Here is a 15,100-nt window from a genome sequence, read left to right as displayed (position 1 = left end):
AATCCTCAGGCACCTCACCATGAGTCATACATACATCAAATAACCTTACCAACCAGTCAACAGTACAGTCACCCCCTTTTTTAATAAATTCCACTGCATTACCATCCAAACCTGCTGCCTTGCCGGCTTTCATCTTCCGCAAAGCTTTCACTACCTCTTCTCTGTTTACCAAATCATTTTCCCTAACCCTCTCACTTTGCACACCACCTCGACCAAAACACCCTATATCTGCCACTCAATCATCAAACACATTCAACAAACCTTCAAAATACTCACTCCATCTCCTCACATCACCACTACTTGTTATCACCTCCCCATTTGCGCCCTTCACATATATATATATATATATATATATATATATATATATATATATATATATATATATATATATATATATATATATATATATACATATATATATATATACATATATATATATATATATATATATATATATATATATATATATATATATATATATATATATATATATATATATATATATATAAGTGGATTTGTATGTAGCATTTATGGATCTGGAGAAGGCATATGATAGAGTTGATAGAGATGCTCTGTGGAAGGTATTAAGAATATATGGTGTGGGAGGCGAGTTGTTACAAGCAGTGAAAAGTTTCGATCGAGGATGTAAGGCATGTGTACATGTAGGAAGAGAGGAAAGTGATTGGTTCTCAGTGAATGTAGGTTTGCGGCAGGGGTGTGTGATGTCTCCATGGTTGTTTAATTTGTTTATGGATGCGGTGGTTAGGGAGGTGAATGCAAGAGTTTTGGAAAGAGGGGCAAGTATGAAGTCTGTTGGGGATGAGAGTGCTTGGGAAGTGAGTCAGTTGTTGTTCGCTGATGATACAGCGCTGGTGGCTGATTCATGTGAGAAACTGCAGAAGCTGGTGACAGACTTTGGTAAAGTGTGTGAAAGAAGAAAGTTAAGAGTAAATGTGAATAAGAGCAAGGTTATTAGGTACAGTAGGGTTGAGGGTCAAGTCAATTGGGAGGGGAGTTTGAATGGAGAATAATTGGAGGAAGAGAAGTGTTTTAGATATCTGGGAGTGGATATGGCAGCGGATGGAACCATTGAAGCGGAAGTGGATCATAGGGTGGGGGAGGGGGCGAAAATTCTGGGAGCCTTGAAGAATGTGTGGAAGTCGAGAACATTATCTCAGAAGGCAGAAATGGATATGTTTGAAGGAATAATGGTTCCAACAATGTTGTATGGTTGCGAGGCGTGGGCTATGGATAGAGTTGTGCGCATGAGGATGGATGTGCTGGAAATGAGATGTTTGAGGACAATGTGTGGTGTGAGGTGGTTTGATCGAGTAAGTAACGTAAGGGTAAGAGAGATGTGTGGAAGTAAAAAGAGCGTGGTTGAGAGAACAGAAGAGGGTGTTTTGAAATGGTTTGGGCACATGGAGAGAATGAGTGAGGAAAGATTGACCAAGAGGATATATGTGTCGGAGGTGGAGGAAACGGGGAGAAGAGGGAGACCAAATTGGAGGTGGAAAGATGGAGTGAAAAGATTTTGTGTGATCATGGCCTGAACATGCAGGAGGGTGAAAGGAGGGCAAGGAATAGAGTGAATTGGAGCGATGTGGTATACCGGGGTCGAAGTGCTGTCTGTGGATTGAATCGGGGCATGTGAAGCGTCTGAGGTAAACCATGGAAAGCTGTGTAGGTATGTATATTTGCGTGTGTGGACGTATGTATATACATGTGTATGGGGTTGGGTTTGGGCTATTTCTTTCGTCTGTTTCCTTGCGCTACCTCGCAAACGCGGGAGACAGCGACAAAGCAAAAAAAAAAAATATATATATATATATATATATATATATATATTCATTTATTTATTATATATATATATATATATATATATATATATATATATATATATATATATATATATATATATATATATATATATATATATATATATATATTTTTTTTTTTTTTTTTTATACTTTGTCGCTGTCTCCCGCGTTTGCGAGGTAGCGCAAGGAAACAGACGAAAGAAATGGCCCAACCCCCCCCCCATACACATGTACATACACACGTCCACACACGCAAATATACATACCTACACAGCTTTCCATGGTTTACCCCAGACGCTTCACATGCCTTGCTTCAATCCACCGACAGCACGTCAACCCCTGTATACCACATGACTCCAGTTCACTCTATTTCTTGCCCTCCTTTCACCCTCCTGCATGTTCAGGCCCCGATCACACAAAATCTTTTTCACTCCATCTTTCCACCTCCAATTTGGTCTCCCTCTTCTCCTCGTTCCCTCCACCTCCGACACATATATCCTCTTGGTCAATCTCTCCTCACTCATTCTCTCCATGTGCTCAAACCATTTCAAAACACCCTCTTCTGCTCTCTCAACCACGCTCTTTTTATTTCCACACATCTCTCTTACCCTTACGTTACTTACTCGATCAAACCACCTCACACCACACATTGTCCTCAAACATCTCATTTCCAGCACATCCATCCTCCTGCGCACATCTCTATCCATAGCCCACGCCTCGCAACCATACAACATTGTTGGAACCACTATTCCCTCAAACATACCCATTTTTGCTTTCCGAGATAATGTTCTCGACTTCCACACATTTTTCAAGGCTCCCAAAATTTTCGCCCCCTCCCCCACCCTATGATCCACTTCCGCTTCCATGGTTCCATCCGCTAACAGATCCACTCCCAGATATCTAAAACACTTCACTTCCTCCAGTTTTTCTCCATTCAAACTCACCTCCCAATTGACTTGACCCTCACCCCTACTGTAACTAATAACCTTGCTCTTATTCACATTTACTCTCAACTTTCTTCTTCCACACACTTTACCAAACTCAGTCACCAGCTTCTGCAGTTTCTCACATGAATCAGCCACCAGCGCTGTATCATCAGCGAACAACAACTGACTCACTTCCCAAGCTCTCTCATCCCCAACAGACTTCATACTTGCCCCTCTTTCCAGGACTCTTGCATTTACCTCCCTTACAACCGCATCCATAAACAAATTAAACAACCATGGAGACATCACACACCCCTGCCGCAAATCTACATTCACTGAGAACCAATCACTTTCCTCTCTTCCTACACGTACATATATATATATATATATATATATATATATATATATATATATATATATATATATATATATATATATATATATATATATATATATATATACATATATATATATATATATATATATATATATATATATATATATATATATATATATATATTTATTTATTTATTTATTTATTTCTCTTTTATACTATTCGCCATTTCCCGCATTAGCGAGGTATCCTCACATGGCCCCCTTCTCTGTTCCTTTTTTTGGAAAAATAAAAAATTGAGAGGGGAAGATTTCCAACCCCCCGCTCCCTTCCCTTTCAGTCGCCATATATATATATATATATATATATATATATATATATATATATATATATATATATATATATATATATATATGCTCCCAAAACACTTGCCTCTCATGATCTTTCTTCTCATGCCCAGGTGCATATGCACCAATAATCACCCACCTCTCTCCATCAACTTTCAGTTTTACCCATATTAATCGAGAATTTACTTTCTTACATTCTATCACATACTCCCACAACTCCTGTTTCAGGAGTATTGCTACTCCTTCCCTTGCTCTTGTCCTCTCACTAAATCCTGACTTTACTCCCCAGACATTCCCAAACCACTCTTCCCCTTTACCCTTGAGCTTCGTTTCACTCAGAGCCAAAACATCCAGGCTCCTTTCCTCAAACATACTACCTATCTCTCCTTTCTTCACGTTTTGGTTACATCCACACACATTTAGGCACCCCACTCTGAGCCTTCGAGGAGGATGAGCACTCCCCGCGTGACTCCTTCTTCTGTTTCCCATTTTAGAAAGTTAATACAAGGAGGGGAGGATTTCCGGATCCCCGCTCCCGCTGAATGAGAGTGTTAGTGGTTTGATGCACGAGACCGGATTATAGTGATGGGTGATTTGAATGCAAAGGTGAGTAATGTGGCAGTTGAGGGAATAATTGGTATACATGGGGTGTTCAGTGTTGTAAATGGAAATGGTGAAGAGCTGTTAGATTTATGTGCTGAAAAAGGACTGATAATTGGGAATACCTGGTTTAAAAAGCGAGATATACATAAGTATACTTATGTAAGTAGGAGAGATGGCCAGAGAGCGTTATCATATTACGTGTTAATTGACAGGCGTGCGAAAGAGAGACTTTTAGATGTTAATGTGCTGAGAGGTGCAACTGGAGGGATGTCTGATCATTATCTTGTGGAGGAAAAGGTGAAGATTTGTATGGGTTTTCAGAAAAGAAGAGTGAATGTTGGGGTGAAGAGGTTGGTGAGAGTAAGTGAGCTTGGGAAGGAGACCTGTGTGAGGAAGTACCAGGAGAGACTGAGTACAGAATGGAAAAAGGTGAGAACAATGGAAGTAAGGGGAGTGGGGGAGGAATGGGATATATTTAGAGACTCAGTGATGGATTGCGCAAAAGATGCTTGTGGCATGAGAAGAGTGGGAGGTGGGTTGATTAGAAAGGGTAGTGAGTGGTGGGATGAAGAAGTAAGAGTATTAGTGAAAGAGAAGAGAGAGGCATTTGGACGATTTTTGCAGGGAAAAAATGCAATTGAGTGGGAGATGTATAAAAGAAAGAGACAGGAGGTCAAGAGAAAACTGCAAGAGGTGAAAAAAAGGGCAAATGAGATTTGGGGTGAGAGAGTATCATTAAATTTTAGGGAGAATAAAAAGATGTTCTGGAAGGAGGTAAATAAAGTGCGTAAGACAAGGGAGCAAATGGGAACTTCAGTGAAGGGTGCAATTGGGGAGGTGATAACAAGTAGTATTGATGTGGGAAGGAGATGGAGTGAGTATTTTGAAGGTTTGTTGAATGTGTTTGATGATAGAGTGGCAGATATAGGATGTTTTGGTCGAGGTGGTGTGCAAAGTGAGAGGATTGGGGAAAATGATTTGGTAAACAGAGAAGAGGTAGTGAAAGCTTTGCGAAAGATGAAAGCCGGCAAGGCAGCAGGTTTGGATGGTATTGCAGTGGAATTTATTAAAAAAGGGGGTGACTGTATTGTTGACTGGTTGGTAAGGTTATTTAATGTATGTATGACTCATGGTGAGGTGCCTGAGGATTGGCGGAATGCGTGCATAGTGCCATTGTACAAAGGCAAAGGGGATAAGAGTGAGTGCTCAAATTACAGAGGTATAAGTTTGTTGAGTATTCCTGGTAAAGTATATGGGAGGGTATTGATTGAGAGGGTGAAGGCATGTACAGAGCATCAGATTGGGGAAGAGCAGTGTGGTTTCAGAAGTGGTAGAGGATGTGTGGATCAGGTGTTTGCTTTCAAGAATGTATGTGAGAAATACTTAGAAAAGCAAATAGATTTGTATGTAGCATTTATGGATCTGGAGAAGGCATATGATAGAGTTGATAGAGATGCTCTGTGGAAGGTATTAAGAATATATGGTGTGGGAGGCGAGTTGTTAGAAGCAGTGAAAAGTTTCTATCGAGGATGTAAGGCATGTGTACGTGTAGGAAGAGAGGAAAGTGATTTGTTCTCAGTGAATGTAGGTTTGCGGCAGGGGTGTGTGATGTCTCCATGGTTGTTTAATTTGTTTATGGATGGGGTGGTTAGGGAGTTGAATGCAAGAGTTTTGGAAAGAGGGGCAAGTATGAAGTCTGTTGGGGATGAGAGAGTTTGGGAAGTGAGTCAGTTGTTGTTCGCTGATGATACAGCACTGGTGGCTGATTCATGTGAGAAACTGCAGAAACTGGTGACTGACTTTGGTAAAGTGTGTGAAAGAAGAAAGCTAAGAGTAAATGTGAATAAGAGCAAGGTTATTATGTACAGTAGGGTTGAGGGTCAAGTCAATTGGGAGGTGAGTTTGAATGGAGAATAACTGGAGGAAGTGAAGTGTTTTAGATATCTAGGAGTGGATATGGCAGCGGATAGAACCATGGAAACGGAAGTGGATCATAGGTTGGGGGAGGGGGCGAAAATTCTGGGAGCCTTGAAGAATGTGTGGAAGTCGAGAACATTATCTCAGAAAGCAAAAATGGGTATGTTTGAAGGAATAGTGGTTCCAACAATGTTGTATGGTTGCGAGGCGTGGGCTATGGATAGAGTTGTGCGCAGGAGGATGGTTGTGCTGGAAATGAGATGTTTGAGGACAATGTGTGGTGTGAGGTGGTTTGATCGAGTAAGTAACGTAAGGGTAAGAGAGATGTGTGGAAATAAAAGGAGGGTGGTTGAGAGAGCAGAAGAGGGTGTTTTGAAATGGTTCGGGCACATGTAGAGAATGAGTGAGGAAAGATTGACCAAGAGAATATATGTGTCGGAGGTGGAATGAACGAGGAGAAGAGGGAGACCAAATTGGAGGTGGAAAGATGGAGTGAAAAAGATTTTGTGTGATCGGGGCCTGAACATGCAGGAGGGTGAAAGGAGGGCAAGGAATAGAGTGAATTGGAGCGATGTGGTATACCGGGGTTGACGTGCTGTTAGTGGATTGAATCAAGGCATGTGAAGCGTTTGGGGTAAACCATGGAAAGCCTTGTAGGTATGTATATTTGCGTGTGTGGACGTATGTATATACATGTGTATGGTGGTGGGTTGGGCCATTTCTTTTGTCTGTTTCCTTGCGCTACCTCGCAAACGCGGGAGACAGCGACAAAGCAAAAAAAGAAAATATATATATAGATTGGAATGATGATAATTTAACTCTGTCATGTTGAGATGAGTAATAATGGATATATGAGCATACATTGGTTGGTTTTCTGTTTATGCTAAACTTAAACTTGTTTCCTTGTCTATGGATCATGCAATCTAAAAATGGTAACATACCATTATTTTCATTTTCTACAGTAAATTTGATGGAAGGTACTAAATTGTTAAGTAAGGGGAGAAATATTTGTAAATTTTCATTTGTTGGCCAAACACAAAGAACATCATCTACATACATAAACCAAATTGCATAAGAAGGTAAGATATCATTTAGTAATTTTCTTTTAAAAAATTCCAAATAAAGATTACTTAGTAGAGGTGAAAGAGGGTTACCCATTGCCATACCAAATTTTTGAGCATAATAATCTCCATTAAATTGAAATACACAGTCTTTTATACAAAATTTTATCAGTTCAATGACATTAGACTTTGAAACAGGTAAATGAATATCATTCAAGACATCAAATGAATATTCTAAAAGGTCATCAACTGGAACTTTAGTGAAAAGTGAGGGAACATCAAAGCTAACTAGTTTGAAAACAAAATTAATATTGATATTCTTTTGCTCGTTGACTAAATATACGTTGTTCATGATATCAGAATTTGATACCTTACCCACTAAAGGGCTTAATAAGGAAACTAACCATCTTGATAATTTATGTGAAGGAGGCTACTGAACTCACTATAGGTCTTGCTGGAAAATTTTGTTTATGTGTTTTGATAAGTCCGTGCATATATGGCAATGAAGGGGACAAAGATGACAAATGTTTGATAAGAGAAATGTTACCTTTCAACAACAACTTCATTTCTTTATTGAATTGAGAATTAACTGCATCTAAGGGACTTTTACTAAGTTTAGAATATGTTGTGTTATCATTTAGAAGATCATTCATTTTAGATAAATAGTTACTTTTGTCTAAAATCACTAAAGTATTTCTCCCCTTACTTAATAATCTTGTACCTTCCATCAAATTCACTGTAGAAAATGAAAATAATGATATATTACCATTTTTAGATTGCATGATCCATAGACAAGGAAACAAGTTTAAGTTTAGCATATACTGAAAACCCACCAATGTAGGCTCATATATCCATTATTGCTCATCTCAACATAGAGTTAAATTATCATCATTTCAATCTATGTTCCTAAGGGCATTGCGCATTTGCAGTCCACATTTTACTGATTATGAGTTTGAGAAGATATATTCCATTGCATCTAAGTTAAAGTACCCTAGATCTTTCATTGATAAATCCCTTAAGTTAGCAATCATTTTATAGATTTGAGCCCAAACCTCCCATTGACACCAAGAATCTTTTAGTTCTCCCTTTTGATAATAATTTCATTTTGCTTCCCATGTTGCTTAAATCCTTTAATGTAAATGTTGCCTTAGCAACAATAATACTATAAAGAATATCTTAATCAGGAATTCACCAGAAAATTCTCTTGGTTGAATCTATAAAGTTTCTTGTGGAAACTGTGATAAATTTTATGTTGGTCAGACTGGTAAGGATCTTTCTGTTAGACTTAAGCAACATAAATATTGTATAAGAACGGGACAAGAATCAAATGCCTTGTTTAATCATGTTAAAAACTATGATCATTGTATTGACTGGAGTAACGCCATCTCAGTTGTTAACTCTAACTCTATTACCAAGAGAAATATCATTGAATCTTCTATTATTAAATGTACAAAGAATTATAATCTTAATATTAGTGATGGTCTGTACAAATCAGATAACTTTATTGTTGATAAGATTTGTAACATGATAAGTTTATGAAGGCTCGTTGTATGTTTTCGACAATCACATGTTTACCAAATGGCTTCCTAGCTTCGTCTCCTCGATGTATATCAACTGATTGTTATATTTCTCTCATGTGCCCTTAGAAACATAGATTGAAATGATGATAATTTAACTCTGTCATGTTGAGATGAGTAATAATGGATATATGAGCATAAATTGATGGGTTTTCTGTATATGCTAAACTTAAACTTGTTTCCTTGTCTATGGATCATGCAATCTAAAAATGGTAACATACAATTATTTTCATTTCCTACAGTAAATTTGATGGAAGGTACTAAATTGTTAAGTAAGGGGAGAAATATTTGTAAATTTTCATTTGTTGGCCAAACACAAAGAACATCATCTACATACCTAAACGAAATTGCATTATAAAGTAAGATATCCTTTAGTAGTTTTGTTTCAAAAAAATCCATATAAAGATTACTTAGTACAGATGAAAGAGTGTTATCCATTGCCATACCAACACCAACATACCAAGGCTAACACTGTTGTGATTTTATAGACAAAAGTAACTTTTAATCTAAAATAAATGATCTAAATGATAGCACAACATATTCTAAACTTAGTAAAAATCCCTTAGAAGCAGTTAATTCTCAATTCAATAAAGAAATGAGGTTGTTGTTGAAAGGCAACATTTCTCTTATCAAAAATTTGTCATCTTTGTCTCCTTCATTGCCATATATGTATGGACTTATCAAAACACATAAACAAAATTTTCCAGTTAGACCCATTGTGAGTTCAGTAGCCTCATTCACATAAATTATCAAAATGGTTAGTTTCCTTATTAAGCCCTTTAGTGGGTAAGGTATCAAATTCTAATATCGTGAACAATGTAGATTTAGTCAACAAGCTAAACATAGCAATATTAATCTTCATTTAAAACTAGTTAGTTTTGATGTTTCCTCACTTTTCACTAAAGTTCCAGTTGATGACCTTTTCGAATATTTATTTGATGTCTTGAATGATATTCATTTACCAGTTTCAAAGTCTAATTTCATTGAACTGATAAAATTGTGTATAAAAGACTGTGTATTTCAATTTAATGGAGATTATTATGCTCAAAAATTTGGTATGGCAATGGGTAACCCTCTTTCACCTCTACTAAATAATCTTTATATGGAATTTTTTGAAACAAAATTACTAAAGGATATCTTACCTTCTTATGCAATTTGGTTTAGGTATGTAGATGATGTTCTTTGTGTTTGGCCAACAAATCAAGATTTACAAATATCTCTCCCCTTACTTAACAATTTAGTACCTTCCATCAAATTTACTGTAGAAAATGAAAGTAATGGTATGTTACCATTTTTAGATTGCATGATCCATAGACAAGGAAACAAGTTTAATTTTAGCTTATACAGAAAACCTACCAATGTATGCTCATATATCTATTATTACTCATCTCAACATGACAAAGTTAAATTATCATCATTTCAATCTATGTTCCTAAGGGCATTACGTATTTGCAGTCCAGAGTTTATTGATGATGAGTTTGAGAAGATATATTCTATTGGATCTAAGTTAAAGTACCCTAGATCTTTCATTGATAAATCCCCTAAGTTAGCAAAGAAATCATCTTATAGAGTTGAGCCAAACCTCCCATTGACACCAAGAATCTTTTAGTTCTCCCTTTTCATAATAATTTCACTTTGCTTCCCATGTTGCTTAAACCATTTAATGTAAATGTTGCCTTTAGCAACAATAATACTATAAAGAATATCTTAATCAGGAATTATCCAGAAAATTCTCTTTGTTGCATCTATAAAGTTTCTTGTGGAAACTGTGACAAAATTTTATGTTTATCAGACTGGTAAGGATCTTTCTTTTAGACTTAAGCAACATAAATATAGTATAAGAACGGGACAAGAATCAAATGCCTTGTTTAATCATGTTAAAAACTATGATCATTGTATTGACTGGAGTAACGCCATCTCAGTTGTTAACTCGATCTCTATTACCAAGAGAAATATCATTGAATCTTCTATCATCAATACACAAAGAATTATAATCTTAATATTAGTGATGGTCTGTACAAATTAGATAGCTTTATTGTTGATAAAATTTGTAAAATGATAAGTTTATGAACGCTCGTTGTATGTTTTGGACAATCACATGTTTACCAAATGGCGTCTTAGCTTCGTCTCTTCGATGTATATCAACTGACTCTAAAATTCCTCTCTTGCGCCTCCCATGATTATTATTATTACACGAAAGTGCACTTGGGAACTTTTCGTGTTTCATTTTCCCCGTGGACTTGTAGGAATATATATATATATATATATATATATATATATATATATATATATATATATATATATATATATATATATATATATATATATATATATGTATATATATATATATATATATATATATATATATATATATATATATATATATATATATATATATATATATATATATATGTATATATATATATATATATATATATATATATATATATATATATATATATATATATATATATATATATATATATATATATATATATATTTTTTTTTTTTTTTTTTTTTTTTTTTTTTTTTTTTTTTTCCAAAAGAAGGAACAGAGAAGAGGGCCAGGTGAGGATATTTCCTCAAAGGCCCAGTCCTCTGTTCTTAACGCTACCTCGCTATCGCGGGAAATGGCGAATAGTATGAAAAAAAAAAAAAAAAAAAAAAAAAAATATATATATATATATATATATGTATATATATATACGTATTCCCTGCGTGTCGTAGAAGGCGACTAAAAGGGGAGGGAGCGGGGGGCTGGAAATCCTCCCCTCTCACTTTTTTTTTTTTTTTTTTTTTTTTTTTTTTTTTTTTTTTTCCAAAAGAGGGAACAGAGAAGGGGCCCAGGTGAGGATATTCCCTCAAGGGCCCAGTCCTCTGTTCTCAACGCTACCTCGCTAATGCGGGAAATGGCGAATAGTATGAAAGAATATATATACATATATATATATATATATATATATATATATATATATATATATATATATATATATATATATATGTGTGTGTGTATATATATGTATATATATACAGGGGTGTGTGATGTCTCCATGGTTGTTTAATTTGTTTATGGATGGGGTTGTTAGGGAGGTAAATGCAAGAGTTTTGGAAAGAGGGGCAAGTATGAATTCTGTTGGTGATGAGAGAGCTTGGGAAGTGAGTCAGTTGTTGTTCGCTGATGATACAGCGCTGGTGGCTGATTCATGTGAGAAACTGCAGAAGCTGGTGACTGACTTTGGTAAAGTGTGTGGAAGAAGAAAGTTCAGAGTAAATGTGAATAAGAGCAAGGTTATTAGGTACAGTAGGATTGAGGGTCAAGTCAATTGGGAGGTGAGTTTGAATGTAGAAAAACTGGAGGAAGTGAAGTGTTTTAGATATCTGGGAGTGGATCTGGCGGCGGATGGAACCATGGAAGCGGAAGTGGATCATAGGGTGGGGGAGGGGGCGAAAATTCTGGGGGCCTTGAAGAATGTGTGGAAGTCGAGAACATTATCTCGGAAAGCAAAAATGGGTATGTTTGAAGGAATAGTGGTTCCAACAATGTTGTATGGTTGCGAGGCGTGGGCTATGGATTGAGTTGTGCGCAGGAGGATGGATGTGCTGGAAATGAGATGTTTGAGGACAATGTGTGGTGTGAGGTGGTTTGATCGAGTGAGTAACGTAAGGGTAAAAGAGATGTGTGGAAATAAAAAGAGCGTGGTTGAGAGAGCAGAAGAGGGTGTTTTGAAGTGGTTTGGGCACATGGAGAGAATGAGTGAGGAAAGATTGACCAAGTGGATATATGTGTCGGAGGTGGAGGGAACGAGGAGAAGAGGGAGACCAAATTGGAGGTGGAAAGATGGAGTGAAAAAGATTTTGTGTGATCGGGGCCTGAACATGTAGGAGGGTGAAAGGAGGGCAAGGAATAGAGTGAATTGGAGCGATGTGGTATACCGGGGTTGACGTGCTGTCAGTGGATTGAATCAAGGCATGTGAAGCGTCTGGGGTAAACCATGGAAAGCTGTGTAGGTATGTATATTTGCGTGTGTGGACGTATGTATATACATGTGTATGGGGGGGGGAGGGGTTGGGCCCTTTCTTTCGTCTGTTTCCTTGCGCTACCTCGCAAACGCGGGAGACAGCGACAAAGTATAATAAAAATATAAATATAAATATATATATATATATATATATATATATATATATATATATATATATATATATATATATATATATATATATATATATATATACATATATATATATATATATATATATATATATATATATATATATATATATATATATATATATATATATATATATATATATATATATTTTTTTTTTTTTTTATACTTTGTCGCTGTCTCCCGCGTTTGCGAGGTAGCGCAAGGAAACAGACGAAAGAAATGGCCCAACCCCCCACCATACACATGTACATACACACGTCCACACACGCAAATATACATACCTACACAGCTTTCCATGGTTTACCCCAGACGCTTCACATGCCTTGATTCAATCCACTGACAGCACGTCAACCCCTGTATACCACATCGCTCCAATTCACTCTATTCCTTGCCCTCCTTTCACCCTCCTGCATGTTCAGGCCCCGATCACACAAAATCTTTTTCACTCCATCTTTCCACCTCCAATTTGGTCTCCCTCTTCTCCTCGTTCCCTCCACCTCCGACACATATATCCTCTTGGTCAATCTTTCCTCACTTATTCTCTCCATGTGCCCAAACCATTTCAAAACACCCTCTTCTGCTCTCTCAACCACGCTCTTTTTATTTCCACACATCTCTTTTACCCTTACGTTACTTACTCGATCAAACCACCTCACACCACACATTTTCCTCAAACATCTCATTTCCAGCACATCCATCCTCCTGCGCACATCTCTATCCATAGCCCACGCCTCGCAACCATACAACATTGTTGGAACGACTATTCCTTCAAACATACCCATTTTTCCTTTCCGAGATAATGTTCTCGACTTCCACACATTTTTCAAGGCTCCCAAAATTTTCGCCCCCTCCCCCACCCTATGATCCACTTCCGCTTCCATGGTTCCATCCGCTGACAGATCCACTCCCAGATATCTAAAACACTTCACTTCCTCCAGTTTTTCTCCATTCAAACTCACCTCCCAATTGACTTGACCCTCACCCCTACTGTACCTAATAACCTTGCTCTTATTCACATTTACTCTTAACTTTCTTCTTCCACACACTTTACCAAACTCAGTCACCAGCTTCTGCAGTTTCTCACATGAATCAGCCACCAGCGCTGTATCATCAGCGAACAACAACTGACTCACTTCCCAAGCTCTCTCATCCCCAACAGACTTCATACTTGCCCCTCTTTCCAGGACTCTTGCATTTACCTCCCTAACAACCCCATCCATAAACAAATTAAACAACCATGGAGACATCACACACCCCTGCCGCAAACCTACATTCACTGAGAACCAATCACTTTCCTCTCTTCCTACACGTACACATGCCTTACATCCTCGATAAAAACTTTTCACTGCTTCTAACAACTTGCCTCCCACACCATATATTCTTAATACCTTCCACAGAGCATCTCTATCAACTCTATCATATGCCTTCTCCAGATCCATAAATGCTACATACAAATCCATTTGCTTTTCTAAGTATTTCTCACATACATTCTTCAAAGCAAACACCTGATCCACACATCCTCTACCACTTCTGAAACCGCACTGCTCTTCCCCAATATATATATATATATATATATATATATATATATATATATATATATATATATATATATATATATATATATATATATTATCCCTGGGGATAGGGGAGAAAGAATACTTCCCACGTATTCCCTGCGTGTCGTAGAAGGCGACTAAAAGGCGGAGGGAGAGGTTGGCTGGAAATCCTCCCCTTTCTTGTTTTTTTTAATTTTCCAAAAGAAGGAACAGAGAAGGGGGTCAGGTGAGGATATTCCATCTAAGGCCCAGTTCTATGTTCTTAACGCTACCTTGCTAACGCGGGAAATGGCAAATAGTATGAAAAAAAAAAAAAAAATATATATATATATATATATATATATATATATATATATATATATATATATATATATATATATATATATATATATATACGTATTTACACTGTTGGTTACAGTGGTGTTGTTGCACTGTTTGTTATAGTGGTGTTGTGGCACTGTTCGTTTCAGTGATGTGTTGGCATTGTTGGTTACAGTGGTCTTGTGGCACTGTTCGTTACAATGGTGTTGTGGCACTGTTAGTTACAACGGTGTTGTGGCACTGTTGGTTACAGTGATGTGGTACTGTTAGTTACAGTAGTGTTGTGGCATTGTTGGTTACATTGATGTTGTGGCACCGTTGGTTACAGTGATGTTCAGGCACTGTTGGTTACAGTGATGTGTTGAGGCACTGTTGGTTACAGTGAAGTTGTGGCACTGTTGGTTGTAGTAGTGTTGTGGCACTGTTTGTTACAGTAGTGTTTTGGTACTGTTAGTTGCAGTTTTGTTGT

The sequence above is a fragment of the Panulirus ornatus genome, chromosome 39, assembly GCF_036320965.1.
Source record: "Panulirus ornatus isolate Po-2019 chromosome 39, ASM3632096v1, whole genome shotgun sequence".
NCBI lineage: Eukaryota > Metazoa > Arthropoda > Malacostraca > Decapoda > Palinuridae > Panulirus > Panulirus ornatus.
This window is presented reverse-complemented; position numbering follows the sequence as displayed.